The following is a 19,275-nucleotide window of genomic DNA, read 5'->3' on the forward strand; positions in this document are numbered from 1 at the left end:
ATCGTGGTCAACGAGTGACTGAATAGGGGATTTAGATCCACTTACCGATTTTACATATGACCAAAACTTTTTAGGGTTCTTGTTTAGATTGTTTGCCAATGTTTTATGTTCGAATTCGTTGAATGCTTCTCTCATTGCTCTCTTTACGCTCTTTTTCGCTTCGTTCAGCTTTTCCTTATCAGCTATGATTCGACTACTCTTAAACCCATGATGAAGCTTTCTTTGTTTCCGTAGTACCTTTCGTACATGATTGTTATACCACGGTGGATCTTTCCCCTCGCTTTGGACCTTAGTCGGTACGAACTTATCTAAGGCGTACTGGACGATGTTTCTGAATTTTTTCCATTTTTGTTCCACATCCTCTTCCTCAGAAATGAACGTTTGATGGTGGTCACTCAGATATTCTGCGATTTGTGCCCTATCACTCTTGTTAAGCAAATATATTTTCCTTCCTTTCTTGGCATTTCTTATTACACTTGTAGTCATTGATGCAACCACTGACTTATGATCACTGATACCCTCTTCTACATTCACGGAGTCGAAAAGTTCCGGTCTATTTGTTGCTATGAGGTCTAAAACGTTAGCTTCACGAGTTGGTTCTCTAACTATCTGCTCGAAGTAATTCTCGGACAAGGCAGTCAGGATAATGTCACAAGAGTCTCTGTCCCTGGCTCCAGTTCTGATTGTGTGACTATCCCATTCTATACCTGGTAGATTGAAGTCTCCCCCTATTACAATAGTATGATCACGAAACTTCTTCACGACGTTCTGCAGGTTCTCTCTGAGGCGCTCAACTACTACGGTTGCTGATGCAGGTGGTCTATAGAAGCATCCGACTATCATATCTGACCCACCTTTGATACTTAACTTAACCCAGATTATTTCACATTCGCATTCGCTAATAACTTCACTGGATATTATTGAATTCTTTACTGCTATAAATACTCCTCCACCATTGGCGTTTATCCTATCCTTGCGGTATATATTCCATTCTGTGTCTAGGATTTCGTTACTGTTCACTTCCAGTTTTAACCAACTTTCCGTTCCTAATACTATATGCGCACTATTTCCTTCAATAAGAGTTACTAATTCAGGAACCTTGCCCTGGATACTCCTGCAGTTTACCAATATTACGTTAACTTTTCCTGTTTTTGGTCTCTGAGGACGGACGTTCTTTATCAACGATGATAATGTCCTCTCTGGTAAGCCGTCAGGTATTTTATCGTTTCGCCCAAGGGGGGGTCCCTCTAACCTAAAAAACCCCCGTGTGCACGGCACACGTACTCTGCTACCCTAGTAGCTGCTTCCGGTGTGTAGTGCACGCCTGACCTGTCTAGGGGGGCCCTACAGTTCTCCACCCAATAACGGAGGTCGATGAATTTGCAACCATTATAGTCGCAGAGTCGTCTGAGCCTCTGGTTTAGACCCTCCACACGGCTCCAAACCAGAGGACCGCGATCGACTCTGGGCACTATGCTGCAGATATTAAGCTCAGCTTGCACTCCGCGTGCGATGCTGGTTGTCTTCACCAAATCAGCCAGCCGCCGGAAGGAACCAAGGATGGCCTCAGAACCCAAGCGGCAGGCGTCATTCGTTCCGACATGTGCTACTATCTGCAGCCGGTCACACCCAGTGCGTTCAATAGCTGCCGGAAGGGCCTCCTCCACATTACGGACGAGACCCCCCGGCAAGCACACCGAGTGCACACTGGCATTCTTCCCCGACCTACCCGCTATTTTCCTAAGGGGCTCCATAACCCGCCTAACGTTGGAGCTCCCTATAACTAATAGGCCCGCCCTCTGTGACTGTCGGGACCTTGCCGGAGAATCGGCCACTGGCCCAACAGGCGAGGCATCCTGTGGTGGCTCGGAAACGATGTCATCACCACTAGGAAGCACCCCGTACCTGTTGGAAAGGGGTAAGGCAGCTGCCATGCGGCCAGATCCCACCTTCGCCTTTCGGCCAGGCACGTGCGAGCCCACCACTGTCCGCCATTCACCCTGGAGTGATGGCTGACCGGTAAGATGCTCACTGCCGGAAGACGCAGCGACATCAGGGGTTCCATGTGATTCCAAGGCCACCGAAGTAGGCATAGGTCTCACCACAGTTGCCCCAACGCCACTACGAGCCGACGCCTGCGCCTCGAGCTCGATGAGCCTAACAGACAAAGCCTCCACCTGCCCCCGAAGAGTGGCCAATTCTCCTTGCGTCCGCTCACAACAACCACAGTCCCTACACATGACTATGTTTACCCTACTCTATACGGTGACAAATTCCCAAGATAATCTTCTGATGAGCTACTCTGATAATCAAGAAACACTCACTGAAATACGAGACGCGAAAACTACGCTAGGTTTTCCCAGAAAAACTATTTAAAAGCTAAGCGCAGCAAATAAGTACAAAAACGCTTTATACAAACAGTACTCGCTGCTGCTGGTGCTCTCGCTCTGGCTGTCACAAGACAACTGCTGATTCAAGTGACTAGTGGCTAACGGCCGCGAAACAAACAAAAGACGGTTTTAGGGCGCTTTCTGTTCTAAACGATCAAGAAAACACTAAGAAATCTAACACGAAAACTACGTAAAGTTTTATCAAGAACTGTTAGTTACTATGCAGAGCAGATAAACACAAATAGAATCCCTTCCTTAGTGGAAGGTCGTAAACAAAATGCAAAATAAACGCTTTATACAAACAGTACTCGCTGCTGCTGGTGCTCTCGCTCTGGCTGTCACAAGACTGTACGGAGAATGTTTCAGTGTTTCTGAACCAAACTGCTGAAACATAGCCTTCGTGGGATTGGCACTGTGGGGGCGGGCGTTATCGTTTAACAGGATGCCTCTGTCTAACAGTATTACCAGGCTTTCCACTTCATGGTGCGTCGCAGTTTCTGCGAACCTTTTTCATAGCGCAGCACACTGATTATGGTTCCACACTCGAAGATCTCGACGAGCAGAGGGTGCCGCAGTCGAACAAGGTATTCGTAACCTTATCGGAAATTGTGTGAACTAGATTTCTTTATTGGGGGAGATGTGGGATGTTTCCTCTGCTGGCTTTGCCATTGGCCCTCGGAATACAGTCGGTCGGAATCATACTGTTGCACGATACGCCCGCGCCCATAGTGCCGATTGGTTGAAGCCTACTCTTCAACGACTGGGTTGGGAACCACTGCAACAGCCTCCGTAGACCCCGAATCTTTCACCGTGAGATTTTCAGGTCTATGGCGACCTGAAGCAAATGGACGTCGGTTTCCGTCGGACGAGGAAGTGCAAGAGTGATAGCGGTCGTGCATCCGTCAGCGGCCGACCGTGTTCTTCAAAACAGGAACTGGTCGTCTCTTCTCCAAGTGGGATAGATGGCTTACCGCTTGTGGTCATTACTTTTGAATGGAACCATTCCATGGACCCGTTGTGGAGGGTGTTCGGTTTACATTTGATTGCTCTTCATACTTCAGCACATTACATGTTACATATTGCTGTACACTCGATCCTGTCAAAAGATGTGTTCCATGTGTCATCCTCACATTTGGATGCAATATTGCCCTCATTTCTGCAGTGACTTAATGTATTCTTCCAAACACCCCCGTATCGTAGCGTATATTTTAACAAAACTGTACTACACTACCGGCCATTAAAACTGCTGCACCACGAAGATGACGTGCTACAGATGCAAAATTTAACCGACAGGAAGAAGATGCTGTGATATGCAAATGATTAGCTTTTCAGAGCATTCACACAAGGCTGGCGCCGGTGGCGACACCTACAACGTGCTGACATGAGGAAAGTTTCCAACCGATTTCTCATACACAAACAGCAGCTGGCCGGCGTTGCCTAGTGAAACGTTGTTGACATACCTCGTGTAAGGAGGAGAAATGCGTACCATCACGTTTCCGACTTTGATAAAGGTCGGATTGTAGCCTATCGCGATTGCGGTTTGTCGTATCGCAACATTGCTGCTCGCGTTGGTGGAGATCCAATGACTGTTAGCGGAATATAGAATCGGTGGGTTCAGGAGGGTAATACGGAAAGCCGTGCTGGATCCCAACGGCCTCGCATCACTAGCAGTCGAGATGACAGGTATCTTATCCACATGGCTGTAACGGATCGTGCAGCCACGTCTCGATCCCTGAGTCAACAGATGGGGACGTTTGCGAGACAACAACCATCTGCACGAACAGTTCGACGACGTTTGTAGCAGCATGGGCTATCTGCTCGGGGACCATGGCTGCGGTTACCCTTGACGCTGCTTCACAGACAGGAGCGCCTTCGATGGTGTACTCAACGGCGAACCTGGGTGCACGAATGGCATAACGTCATTTTTTCGGATTAATCCAGGTTCTGTTTACACCATCATGATGGTCGCATCCGTGTTTGGCGACATCGCGGTGAACGCACATTGGAAGCGTGTATTCGTCATCGCCATACTGGCGTATCACCCAGCGTGATGGTATGGGGTGCCATTGGTTACACGTCTCGGTCACCTCTTGGTCGCATTGACGGCACTTTGAACAATGGATGTTACATTTCAGATGTGTTACGACCCGTGGCTCTACCCTTAATTCAATCCCTGCGAAACCCTACATTTCAGAAGGATAATGCACGACCGCATGTTGCAGGTCCTGTACGGGCCTTTCAGTATACAGAAAACGTTCGACTGCTGCCCTGGCCAGCACATTCTACAGATCTCTCACCAATTAGAAACATCTGGTCAATGGTGGCCGAGCAACTGGCTCGTCACAATACGCCAGCCACTACTTTTGATGAACTGTGGTATCGTGTTGGAGCTGCATGGGCAGCTGTACCTGTACACGCCATCCAAGCTCTGTTTGATTCAACGCCCAGGCGGATCAAGGCCGTTATTACGGCCAGAGGTGGTTATTCTGGGTACTGATTTCTCAGGATCTATGCACCCAAATTGCGTGAAAATGTAATCACATGTCAGTTCTAGTATAGTATTTTTGTCCAATGAATACCCGTTTATCATCTGCATTTCTTCTTGGTGTAGCAATTTTAATGGCCAGAAGTGTATTTCGTGCTTCAGTTCTTCAATAGTATCAATAAGAGTGCTGTACACTTCACTTTAGAGTTGACCCCAGACAGAAAAATCTGAAGGACCGACGTCAGGGGCGTTGGAGGCCGAGGTATATCAGCCTAAAATGTGCCAGTGCTCCATCATGTGTAGCAAATATCCCTGTGTTGCTCAATGTTCGGCAGGCCATGGGTAGAACTCGAGCCCAAATACATGGCGGTCGTAGTCGAAAAGTTTATAATTAAAAAACGTTAGTACTAACTAGGACAATACTGCATAACAGAACTCAGCGGCGGCTCGCAGCCACACATTGGCAGCTGTCTCGCAAACGGCTTGCTTGCGTACCCATATTTACTGGAATTTTTTTCCTCCCGTTATCGCATACTTTCAAAGTCTCAGTTGTAGCTATTAATTGTGATCCATCCTTTGTATACACAGTAACAATTTTGTTCACTAAAAGTTTTTAAAGATCTCAGCAATTACCTTAAACGGAAATGAATTGTTCTTCTCTTAACATTTGTCAGTGGAATAAGATTTGGAAATTTATTTCTATCACAGAACAATGTATGCCTTAAAAGATAAAACAACCCAGGACCAGTATATCTCGCTTTATTGTTAAAGGATTTATCAAGAGCTTAAGGAAAGGCAACGATGTCCGAGGATGGTAGGGGAGGCGCCAAATGATACGTCGCTTGTGGGGAAAAAGTTGTCTGACCGGCCCTGCCTATCACTGTTCTAAGAAGATAGGTTAAAGAAACATAAACGTAGGTTTACAGCGTATGTAGATTTTAGATAGCTTTTAGAATACACTCCTTGAACTTGTGAAGGTTGTAGGGATAAAATAGACAGTGAAACCTTATCTAGGTATCTTTACAGAAACTAAATTACTTAGTCGAAGGACATAAGAGGGAAGCAGCAGTTGAGAAAGAAGTCAGTCAGGGTAGTAGCCTACGCTACATGCCATTCAACCCGTCGATTCAGTAAGCTGTGAACGAAAATAAAGAGAAATTTGGAAACACAAATGAAGTTCTGGGCGAAGAACTAGAAACGTCGAGGTTCGCAGGTGACAGTTTACGAGGGGGCTTCCATAATTAATGCAACACTTTTTTGCTCGGCCAAATTCGGTTGAAAAAAATGCAGAATTTGTTGTGAGCCATCGTGGAATGTTCCCGTTCAATTCCTATAGTTTCATGAAGTTCCGATAGGTGGCGCCTAGACCTGGCCGTGAAGAAAAGTACCGTGAGTCGTTGGGGTGGCGTCTGCCGTCCTTATAACAAAGTCGCGCAAACCTGCCCTCATCCATCCGACAGCCCGGGTTTCGCACCTTCCCATCTGTTTGGCCCAATAAAAGATGCACTCCCTAGGAAGCAGTGCATGAATGATGGGGAGGTAGTTGATGCAGCGAGACGGTGGCTCTGACGTAGACCAATGGAGTGGTACCAGGATGGTTTACAGTCCTCCCGGTAAGGTGACGTAAAGCCGTCGCACTCAACGCAGATTGTGCTAAAAAATAGGGTTTTGTAACCAAAAGAGTTGGGAATGATATGGAGTATTGAAATCCTGAATAAAACCAAAATGTGTTGCTTATTTCTTTGAAAGTACCTCGTAATTCTATCAGAAAAGGCTGATGACTTGTAAGATCAGCTGAATGGAAATGCAAAAGGAAAACAAGAGTGCTAGAATGTAGTCTAATTGAAGCATGGTGAGGGAATCAGATTTAGGAAAGTAGTGGATGAGCTATTGCTATTATTATTTAAGCAGCAAAATAAGACTACGGACGATAAGATGCAGACAGGCTATTGTAATAAAGTGTTTTTAAGAAAACAAACTTGTTTACACGGAATATATCTTTGGGTGTTTGGAAGTACTTTCTGAAGGTATTTGTCTGGAGTGGAGCTTGCACACGGCTCACAGCTCAACTTGCATAGAAGAAGCGATCGATTGATAGGACAGAGGACGCATCAATAAATCTCAAGTATGGTAATCGGAAAGAAGTGTGTGTGTGTGTGTGTGTGTGTGTGTGGCGGGAGGGGAGGGCTGTTGAAGGAGGCCAAGGCCTAACTACACCAGTAAGCAGTTTCAAATGAATACAGCTGAGAGTAGTTATGCAGTAATGGAGACGCTTACACATGTTAAGGTAACATGGAGAGCTGCGTCATACCAGTCTTCGAACTGAATATCGCAACTACGACAACAATGTCTTCGCACCCAATTTCTTTTTGCGTTTAGTATGTTCTACATTATTGTAAATAAATCAGTTGTCGTAATATTTCTATCCTCATGAAAATCGCATTGAGATTACAACGCAGCAATCAGTTCACGTTCGTTACTTTCATTCTTTGCTTGGGTTAAAAGAAGCACTCTGGAGAATGTTTGACAAAATGTTCAAACTTCATAATAATCAAGTGGTTCGCCACGATATACAGATAAGGCCACAAAAAGAAATGAAGAAGAAGAGTAATGGATTTTTAATTTGTGAATGAAGTCGTCGAATTTCAAATCATGAGAGTCAGCCAACCCATGAATATACCTACAAAGTTACTGTCTGGTCATCCTTAAAGAATGACGCGATATGTTCTTTTCTCTATATCCTAAAAGTAGTCGTAATTTTTTGTTAACTGGATGCATGAGGGTTGCCCAGAAAGTTATGCAGCGCGTTTTTTTCTTCAACAATCATTTTTTTCTTCAACAATTCTTAAATGAACGTAACGAGACTTACACACACGAAAGAATGGTGTTTGATCTACACACCTTATTTTTCCACGTAATCTCCATCCCGTTCTATGACCTCCCTCCTGCGCGAAACAAGGGCGTTTGCGCTTTGTCAGTACCAATCCCTGTCCTGGTGGCGGAGCCAGTGCTCCACTGTGTGAATCACCTCCTCATCGTGCTCAAAATGCCCTCCACGAATCGCATCCTGTAATAGCCCAAACAAGTGGAAGTCCGAGGGGGCTAGATCAGGGCTGTCAGGTGTAACAGCCGTGGATGGTCTCCCCGACCGCTACAAATCGTGGTCTCCCCCCGTCGGAGGTTCGAGTCTTTGGCATGAGTGTGTGTGTCGTCCTTAGCGTAAGTTAGTTTCAGTTAGATTAAATAGTGTGTAAGCTTAGGGACCGACGACCTCAACAGTGTGGTCCCATAAGACCTTACCACAAATTTCCAATTAGCAAAACGTGGAGCTCCGCCGAAACGCCTTCTGATGACCTCACCCTCCGTGCCCGGCGACTAACTGTACTTCTGTCGACAGCACGTGCTCCATAGATTTTGCACAAGCGTTGCGAATATTCCCCACAGCTTCTTTCTCTGCAGTGAGAAATTCAATGACGGCATGTTGCTTGTAACGTACATCACCTACAGATGCCATTCTGAAACTGTCCTGCAGCTACACTATCTGTCGGGAGTCACGGAAACTAGGCGCACTCACTCAGGAGACTTCAAATAATACTTACGTAACGTTTCGCATTCGTGACATTGTTTTCGGCTGAGAAAAAAAATGCAATGCATTACTTTCTGGGCAACCCTCCTATATTATTCGCATGAGATATTTTAGGGACATGGTGTGGCGAAAGGCACATTTCTATTGCAATAGTCGGTTTATTGGGAGTCACATCAGTGATGGGGACATTTCCGGAAACAGTGGCTGGCAGCTGCTCGGCGCTGTCTATGCCCTGACGAGAGACATTTCTTTCTCTTGGGCTGTCTTCTAACTCACAGCAGAAAGCTGGGGATTGTCAACATTTCATTCAATTCTAAGAGTCTTGTCACTATCATTTGAAATCTCTTTTTCGACTTACCAATCAGGAATTACTTGATTTCATTAATCCGAAGCCATATTTTTGGTTTTATGATGCACCGTATTACTCGCGGAGCATTATTCTCATACCGTTTAATGCAATGAATATTAAGAACGAGTTTTCTGATTCCTCTTTATTCTGGATAGGTCGTGTTCGAATGATAACTTTAACCACTAAAACATTCAACGAGTAAATACACTACTGGCCATTAAAAATTCTACACCAAGGAGAAATGCATATGATAAACGGGTATTCATTAAACAAATATATTATACTAGAACTGACATGTGATTACATTTTCACGCAATTTGGGTGCATAGATCCTGAGAAGTCAGTACCCAGAACAACCACCTCTGGCCGTAATAACGGCCTTGATCCGCCTGGGCATTGGGTCAAACAGAGCTTGGATGGCGTGTACAGGTACAGCTACCCATGCAGCTTCAACACGATACCACAGTTCATCAAGAGTAATCACTGGCGTACTGTGACGAGCCAGTTGCTCGGCCACCATTGACCAGACGTTTTCAACTGGTGAGAGATCTGGAGAATGTGCTGGCCAGGGCAGCAGTCGAACATTTTCTGTATCCAGAAAGGCACGTACAGGACCTGCAACATGCGGTCGTGCATTTTCCTGCTGAAATGTAGGGTTTCGCAGGGATCGAGTCAAGGGTAGAGCCACGGGTCGTAACACATCTGAAATGCAACGTTCACTGTTCAAAGTGCCGTCAATGCGAACAAGAGGTGACCGAGACGTGTAACCAATGCCACTCCATACCATCACGCCGGGTGATACGCCAGTATGGCGATGACGAATACACGCTTCCAATGTGCATTCAACGCATGTCGCCAAACACGGATGCGACCATCATGATGCTGTAAACAGAGCCTGGATTCATTTGAAAAAATGACGTTTTGCCATTCGTCTGCCCAGGTTCGTCGTTGAGTACACCATCGTAGGCGCTCCTGTCTGTGAAGCAGCGTCAAGGGTAACTGGAACCATGGTCTCCGAGCTGATAGTCCATGCTGTTGCAAACGTCGTCGAACTGTTTGTGCAGATGGTTGTTGTCTTGCAAACGTCCTCATCTGTTGACTCAGGGATCGAGACGTGGCTGCACGATCCGTTACAGCCATGTGGATAAGATGCCTGTCATTTCGACTGCTAGTGATACGAGGCCGTTGGGATCCAGCACGGTGTTCCGTATTACCCTCCTGAACCCACCGATTCCATATTCTCCTAACAGTCATTGGATCTCGACCAACGCGAGCAGAAATGTCGTGATTCGATAAACCGCAATCGTGATAGGCTACAATCCGACCTTTATGCAAGTCGGAAACGTGATGGTACCCCTTTCTCCTCCTTACACGAGGCATCACAATAACGTTTCACCATGCAACGCCGGTCAATTGGAAACTTTCCTTATGTCGGCACGTTGTAGGTGTCGGCACCGGCGCCAACCTTGTGTGAATGCTCTGAAAAGCTAATCATTTACATATCACAGCATCTTCTTCCTGTCGGTTAAATTTCGCCTCTATAGCACGTCATCTTTGTGGTGTAGCAATTTTAATGGCCAGCAGTGTAGATAACTTTATTTCATAGTACTGAGAATCATAACGCCAACAAAGAGAGTTTAGTGTGTGCTTCCACAGTGCATAAACAGAATTATAGATTTCAGACTTAGTATTAAGGTTATTCTGCACTCAAACAGAAGGTTGATTTGACCAACGCAGTGCCTGGCATACGTCTATTGGAGATAGTTAACTTACACTTTGCCTAAGCAAAGACGTTTGTGCTCTTGTATTAGCTTAAGTGCGATCATCTTCAATCGACACTCGTTACTACCGTATTTCCAGAATTTAACAAACGGAACACATCGAGGTTCTTAAAGTACAAGTTGAGCGATGTTTGTCGATGGACAAGCGTATGGCACGGAATTTTCAGTGGCCTTCAGCAAGAAGATGAGATATTAATTCAGCATGCAGAATGGCTCACTTGAAACTCAAATGGCTCCACAATGGATTGTCTCTGTTGCTTGTCAAAGTCAGCCGAAGACACAATGTAAACAGCGGTTAAGAAAAATGGGACACTTCGTGACTCAAGTACATGAGTGCGTCGTTAAATATTTCGGAAAGTTTCTTTGATTTCAGTGCATCTGTACAACAGCAGCAATTGCTAATGGCAGCAGCCGTGCACTATGGAAGTATATTATAACGTTTTCTGTTGATGTTGTGTATTGATGACCTAGCAGAAAATATTAACAGCACATCTTGATAAGATTTCAAAGTGGTGCAAAGTTTGGTCATTTTCTTTAAGAGTGCAACATTGCAATACCGTGCGCTTCATACAAGGCAGAAATGTGATACCCTATGACTACAATATCACTGAGTCACAATTGTAATAAGTCAACTCACACAAATTCAAGGCTAATCTGGAAAGTAAGGTTACAAGAATTTTTTGAAGTGCAGAAATGAATTTACTTTAATAAAATTAACATGCATTAATCAACATGCATTAATAACATTAATTGACATGCATTAATAAAATTAACATGCATAATTGCTCTTGTATTATTTTTCCACATAATCACCATTTACCTCAATACATTTCGTCATCAGTAGGACGAGTTTCTTGATTCCTGTGTCATAGACGTCTTCCGCCGCATTTTTCAGCCAGTTCATCACTTCGATTTTCACCTCGTTGTCGTCGGAAAAGTGTTTTCCACGAAGGTGTTTCTTCAGTTTAGTGAACATATAAGTCACTAGATGCGAGATCGAGGCTGTGAGAGGAGTGGTTTAGAAAATCTCAACCAAACGAAGTCAACAACTCTCGTGTTACATGAGCGGTGTGCAGACGCGCGTTGTCATAAAGGAGACAGATTCCCGTTGTCAGCATCCCACGACGTTTGTTTTCTATGGTTCTGCGAAGTTTCCATATGGCCTTACAGTATCTAGCAGCATTTATTGTCTCACCACTTCCCAGAAAACCAACGAGCAGAACCTCTTTCCTGTCACAAAACACTGACACCATGATTTTCCTCGCTGATTGCTGAGTTTTGAATTTTTTGACTGAAGGAGAATGGGTATGGCGCCAGTGCATTGACTGTCATTTGCTCTCTGGAGTACGGTGATAAGCCCAACTTTCCCCTCCTGTCACTAAAGAGTTGAGAAAAGCTTCGCCTTCAGTCTCAAAACGGGCAAGAAAATGGCGACCGCCACTGACTATCTTTATTATGTGTGCCTCGGTAAGCATCTTGAGCACCCATCACGCACACAACTAGCGATAATTTAGTCTATCAGTTATGATTTCATGAACAGCAGTTCGTTAAATGTTCGTACCAGCTGCATGCTGGTTGTCAATTGTCGAACGGCGATCAGAGAGAAGATGTTCTTCAGTTTTCTGCACCACATCATCAATCACAGACGGCCTTCCGCTTCTGTCTTCATCGTGAATATCCATCCTTCCAAAATTGAAATTGCGCACCCATTTCGTCACATGCTGCCTCGACATTACATCCTCTCTATAAACTGAAACAATTTCGCGATGAATCGCAGCGGCGTATAATTGCTAAATATGGAGCTATTGTATCAGCATACTCTGAGAGGAACCTGACTGGTATACAATCTGGACCAGAAGCCTTGCCTTTATTAAGTGATTTAAGCTGCTTTGCGACACCGAGGATTTCTTGACTGGAATTCAGGAATATTTACTTCGTCTTATTTGGTGAAGGAGTTTCGGAAAATCGTGTTTAATAACTCTGCTTTAGTGGCGCTGTCATCAGTGATTTCACCGTTGTTATCTCGCAGTGAAGGTATTGATTGCGTCCTGCCACTGGTGTGCTTTATGTATGACCAGAATCTCTTTGGGTTTTCTGCCACATTTCGAGACAGAGTTTCGTTATGGAAATTATTGAAAGCATCTCGCATTGAAGTACGCACTATATTTCGAACTTCTGCAAAACTTTGCTAGTCTTTGTGATTTTGCGTTCTTTTAAATTTGGCATGCTGTTTTCGCTGCTTCTGCTACAGCCCGTTTTGTGTACCATGGGGTATCAGTACCATCACTTATTAATTTATGTGGTATATATTTCTCAATTGCTGTCGATACTATCTCTCTGAAATCATTACACATCTTCTCTACGCTTACATGATCAGATCAGAAGGAGTCTCTTAAAAAGGCGTTAAGAGCATTTTTATTGGCTTTTTTAAATAGATATACTTTGCGTTTCTTTTTCGATGGTTGTAGCAGTTACGGTATTCAGCCTACCACCTAATGCCTTGTGGTCGCTAATCCCTGTTTCGTCACGATACTCACTATTTGTCCAGGATTATTTGTTGCTAAGAGGTCAAGTATGATCTCGCAACCATTTACTCTTCGAGTGAGCTCATGAACTAATTGTTAAAATAATTTTCTGCGAAAGCATTCAGTACAATTTCGGATGACGTTTTATGCCTGCCGCCGGCTTTAAACGTATAATTTTTCCAGGATATGAAGTGTAGATTAAAGTCACCACCGACTATAATTGTATGAGTGGGGTACCTATTTGAAATGAGACTCAAGTTTTCTTTCAACTGTTCGGCAACTATATCTTCTGAGTCGAGGGGGGGGGGGGGGGGGGGGTCGGTAAAACGACCTAATTAACTGTTTAGTCCGATTGTCAAATATAACCTCTACCCAAACTATTTCGCAGGAACTATCTATTTCACTTTCATTACAAGGCAAACTACTTCTGAGAGTTATAAATAGTCCACCATCAATTGTATTTAATCTATCCTCTCTGAACACTGTTACATCGTTAGAAAAAATTTCTGATGAGTTTATTTCTGGCTTTGCTTATAACTATTTGAGCTTCAGTGCTTTTTATTGGGGCTTGGAGCGCTGGTTCTTTCCCAAAACAGCTACGACAATTTACTACAATACCGATCGCTTGTACAACTAACTTACTGTGTTTTACCTGACCCCTTTTAGACGGACGCCCTTTTATGGTTCCCTAAGGCGCTTTAACCTAAAAACCGCCCAGTCCCTTCCACACAGCAACCACTACCCGTGTAGCCGTTTCCTGTGTGTAGTGGACTACTGACCTATTAAGCGGAACCTGGAAACCCACCACCCGATGGCGCAAGTCAAGGAATCTGCAGCCTACACGGTCACAGAACCACCTGAGCCTCTGATTCAGACCTTCCACTCGGCTCTGCACCGAGGACCACAGTCGGTTCTATCGACGATGCTGCAGATGGTGAGCTCCGCCTTAATCTCGCAAGCAAGACTGGCAGTCTCACCGTTTCCGCTAGCCGCCCAAAAGCAAAGAGAATCTCCTCCGATCCAAAGCGACATACGTCACTGGTACCGGCATGAGCCACCTGCAGTTGTCTACACCCTGTTTTCTTCATGGCATCCGGAAGCTGCCTTTCCACATCCGGAATGACTCTCCCCGGTATGCACACAGAGAGCACACTGGCTTCCTTCCCCTCCTTGGCAGCCATGTTCCTAAGGGGCCCCATTACGCGCTTAACCTTGGAACTCCCAACTACCAGCAAACCCACCCTCTGTGAACGCCCAGACTTTGCAGGCTGAGAAGCTTCCTCTGGAACAGGCTGGACGACTGCATCTGGCTCAGAGACATCGTCAGCCACAGATAACGCCTGAAACCTGTTCGTCAAACAAACCAGACAGGCTTTGGAATGATCTCCCACTCTAGTATGGGTGAGTGGTCAACCTCAGTGCAGGCAGTACCCGTGGCGGCCATAGCAGTGGACCAAACGGGGAACACGTGGGACATGTTCGACGTCTCTCGCATCCCTGCATCCGACCCTCCACAGTGATGCCCCTTGGCAATAGCCTCAAGCTGTGTGGCGGAAGCCAAAGCAGCCTGGAGCTGTGTGCGAAGGGTCGCCAACTCAGCTCGCATCTGTACACAGCAATCACAGTTCCTATCCATTACTGCAGTCACTCCCATTTGAAGCTCGTAAAAATATACAACAAACGAACGGTGTACTCGGCTCATTCGCAGCAGGAATTCGAAGTGCTCTCTCACCAACGGTCTATACGACACTGAGCTATACTAACCAAAATAAACAAAAGCTTGTACGATCCGAGGGTCGATAGGGTGCAAGGGTCGATAGCAACAGCAGTATGGTACGCTACACTGTTATTAAAATAAAATATTCTGCCTACTAGGCACTCGAACACGCAAGAAATTACAAAAATAATCTAGAAACTACACAGGTATCTGTAAATAAATAAGTCGCTCCTGCTGGAAGCTCATAAAAATACACAACAAACGAACGGTAAATCGTGCAAACCATTAACATTACTGCACAAGAGCTTTAATATGTGTAATTAGTTAAGCTAGGATATATTCGTTCAATAGTGTCATTTTTTGTCAACTAAGACTAAAAAAAATTGAAACTGGTTATGATAAAACTTTCGATTGGACGTAGACGTCCCTCTCCTTCCCCCCAGCGGTGACGCCTATAGTAACGACTGTGCTCATATAGCAAAAGTAAAGGAAATCCGATGTGTTTCTAATGAAATGCACATAAGATCTCGGGCACGTTCATTATGGAGTAACCAAAACAAAAAAATTAACTGTTACGAGCAAAATTTTACACCCCTTTGACTTGAACCATTTACTAACGTGCACCAAACAAGTAAACGGAGCCGCACAGTGCCTTTGGAATACAGTAGTATGACGAATACTGATATGTAAACAAATGCTATGCAAAGCGCATCTATCAGAATCAAAATTTACTCGTGGTCTAAGTACTCCACCAACGAAAGCACACTACTGTTGCCTCATTATTTCAAATGTTGAAATGTGTGTGAAATCTTATGGGACTTAACTGCTAAAGTCATCAGTCCCTAAGTTTACACACTACTTAACCTAATTTATCCTAAGGACAAACACATACACCCATGCCCGAGGGAGGACTCGAACCTCCGCCGGGACCAGCCGCACAGTCCGTGACTGCAGCGCCTCAGACCGCTCGGCTAATCCCGCGCGGCTCCTCATTGGTCCGAGCCTACCTACTTAATGGCGGACACTATACATCGCGCGCATTTTTTTATCACATTGCAATAGACAGCACAAATTTCGACGTATAATTTGGATAAATATGAAAAACGCTGGAGCAACAGTCACAAATATCGCAATTACTCATGTACATGTAGTAAAAGGCGAAGGAAATAAAAACGGGGACATTTTGTATCACTGCCGATAAACAAAATGGAGCTCAGCTGCAAGATTTCACCTTCAAGAAATAAATTTACTGTACGTCTTCTTAAATTGCATCTGTTTTGTTACTGACTCACATAAATAAATTTATTTAAAAACTTTTTTTCATTATGATATTTAATTTTTTTCCAACTTCTCGTTTCGCTAAATCATACTGTAAGTGAAAGTTCATCTTCATATGTAAGCAGCACAAAGTTTTAATTATGGCTATTATACTTGTAAGAGGTGCTTTGAGCATTGAAAACTATCAATACACAGTGTAATAAAGAGTTTGTAACGGCGTACATTGGCACCACATAATGCCACCCCAAAATATGAGGGGACCCCTGCGTTGCTGCACTCGCTGGGCAATGTGTCTAAGGCGTTCAGCCTGACTGTGTTGCCTCGAAACACGTCTCCGACGATTGTCTGGTTGAAGGCATATGCGACACTCATCGGTGAATAGAACGTGATGCCAATCCTGAGCGGTCCATTCGGCATGTTGTTGTACCCATCTGTACTGCGCTGCGTGGTGTCGTGGTTGCAAAGATGGACGTCGCCATGGACGTCGGGAGTGAAGTTTGAGTCGTAACACGACGTCCTGTGGCTGCACGAAGAGCGTTATTTAATATGGTGGCGTTGCTGTCAGGGTTCCTCCGAGCCATAATCTGTAGATAGTGGCCATCCACTGTAGTAGTAGCCCTAGGGCTGCCTGAGCGAGGTATGTCATGAACAGTTCCTGTCTCTCTGTATCTCAAGTAACTCTGTTTTACAAAGTAACCATGCGGACGCGATCAAACCCGCGTTATTGGCCGTCTAGGCGTGGTTGAACTACCGACAACACGAGCCGTGTACCTACTCCCTGGTGGAATGACTGGAACTGATCGGCTGTCGGACCCCTCCGTCTAATAGGTGCTGCTCATGCATGGTTGTTTGCATCTTTAGGCAGGTTTAATGACATCCCTGAGCAATCAAAGGGACTGTGTCTGTGATACAGTACCCACAGTCAACGTCTATCTTCAGGAGTTCTGGGAACCGGGGTTATGCAAAACCTTCTTTGATGTGTGTAATTGCGTATAAATGAAGTGTAGTATCTTCAATCACAAATTAAGCTCTATAGTTTCCCTTTGTTTATTTAAATAAGTTTGATGTGTCGTTAATAGTTGTTCTAGCGGATGTGATCAAGAATTTTGTGTTTTTCAGAATACTGAGCACAAGAAATTGACGGGCCGTTCATCTGGATACTACGTAGATTTAGCGGAGAAAGTTAATAACAAGCATTTCTACAGGTCTCCCAGACAACCTCAAGAGTTACTTTGAAGTGGAAAAACTTTTATGGGCTGTCATGTGACGTGAACTGTGCTAGTGTTTCTCTTTGTGAGAGCCATTTTCCTAAAATGGCTTTATGAATAACACTAGGCATAGGATAAACTGAAGTGTGTTTCCAAATATCTGACAAGTGTTCCTTACGTAGCTAATAATATCAGAAGGGGATCAGGTGAAACTGGTGCAGGGTAATTCTTTGAATGATTGCGCCTCGTTAATGTTTTTGTTCCCTCTCAAAATAAATCTAAAGTAGGTGAGTACACGTTCTTATCTGAAATATCTATTAATGATGAAGTCGGGTTTTTGGTACTGGGAAATACACCATCTGTAATTAAGGAATTCATGTGGTTTAGGAGAAACTGAGTAAGTTGTTTAAAATTATTTGAGAGTTCAGAGATAAATTTTACTGTGTGTTTAAGAAATAAAAATGTAGTAATTAATTTTTGTTTTCTGTTCACTGATTACATTTCGATTTCCTGTTTGGGATACTATTCTCTCAATCTTGATTTGTTTGTTTCTTTTAAGATGTAAGTACGTTTTAAAAGACATCAGTGGTTAATAGTGCAAGTTTCCGGAAATCTGCATAAAATGCCGTTAATACTGTGTTAAAGATGTGTCACTGCTCTTTTGCAGTGTGCTATAGTTACGTTTGAATTTCTGTCCACAAACGTTACTTCGGAAGTTTAGAAAGTAGGTAAAAGTAACATTAAAAGCATAGAAAACCTACTATATACACTACAGGGGATGCAAACTGCAATGTTTACGTTACATTTAGTTCATTTCCACTTCACTTGGGGCGCTGCTGTGACCCCATGTTCGAACACAGGCCTTGCACTTCTCATAATTATACTGTTGTTCTGTGGTAGTAGCTGCAAATGTTTTGAGGTTAGGTGTCGCGTCGCTAGAGCATAAACAAACTCAAATAGGAAGTGGAGGACGAAGTAAATTTTTCGCTCTTTGTATATCTATGCTCTGCATAGGTGTTTGTTGGATTTCAATGGTGCTGACTTCAAAAGCAAGCAGCGAAGTGTTGTGCGCTTGAGGCTTTCTTACGTGATCTGAACATGGATGGTTTGAGAATATATGAGCTGCAAAGCATAATTTATTCAGTTAGTAGTACGTACACAAATGAGAATTAAGAAAAGTGCAGGCAAGCAAAACATGTGACTGTGGAACATCCCTTATCTGCAAGACCGAAATGCTCTGGTTCGAGTTTCCCGGTTCTTTCTTAAGGAAAATTGTGTACGGAGGGAAAAGGCTACACTGATCTGTAATCTGAATTCGTTATCCAATGTTCGTTTACTTAAAACGTCATAACACAGCCTCAGATTCGCGAACTGTGGACATATTTTTAAACTTTAAAATGTTGCCACGGTACAGATCCATTTTAAACTCTATTATCATCTTGATCTGTTAGCTATGCTTATACATATTTCTGGGCAGCTGGTTTTCTCTGCCAGTTATGAATCACATATGTGGCTCTGATAATTTTGTCAGCTGTTTGTGGGCGAAATGATATTAGCTTTTCAAAAAAGCGAAATTTGGAAACCAGAATTACAAACGCTTTTTCCACAACACGGTGAGTTTTCGACAGTCTACAATAGAATATTCTTTGTCCGAAACTACAGTGGACCATGCTTCGAAAAAGGCTTCATTAATTATGATGTTAACGGAAATGCGTCGTCGCCAACTAAAACTGCATCTTGTTGCAGGACGAGAGTTCTGGACTCTACTGCTGATTGTAGAATACTGCTCACAAAAATTTCGCCATCAGATGCCCTTCCTGCGTAATCAATAAAAGTGTAAGCGAAACGGTAGTAACTGTCTGCGCAAAAGAACAACGCTAAATGTGCTCTTGTAATAATGGAATTCTCAAACACTTTTTGGTGGATATTTTATCACAACATGTTTCCCATCTACTG

The 19,275-nt window shown here is 44.0% G+C and overlaps 1 long non-coding RNA gene across 2 annotated transcripts in view; it reads left to right on the forward strand.

The window, feature by feature from the left end:
• Positions 1–17,336, forward strand: part of LOC126458481 (uncharacterized) — a 313,334-nt gene extending 295,998 nt beyond the window's left edge. For both annotated transcript variants that reach the window (XR_007585639.1, XR_007585640.1), the window contains exon 3: positions 17,231–17,336. This is a non-coding gene — a long non-coding RNA (uncharacterized LOC126458481). The remainder of the gene's footprint in view (positions 1–17,230) is intronic.
• Positions 17,337–19,275: the final 1,939 nt, after the last annotated feature.

This window comes from Schistocerca serialis, chromosome 2, assembly GCF_023864345.2.
Source record: "Schistocerca serialis cubense isolate TAMUIC-IGC-003099 chromosome 2, iqSchSeri2.2, whole genome shotgun sequence".
NCBI lineage: Eukaryota > Metazoa > Arthropoda > Insecta > Orthoptera > Acrididae > Schistocerca > Schistocerca serialis.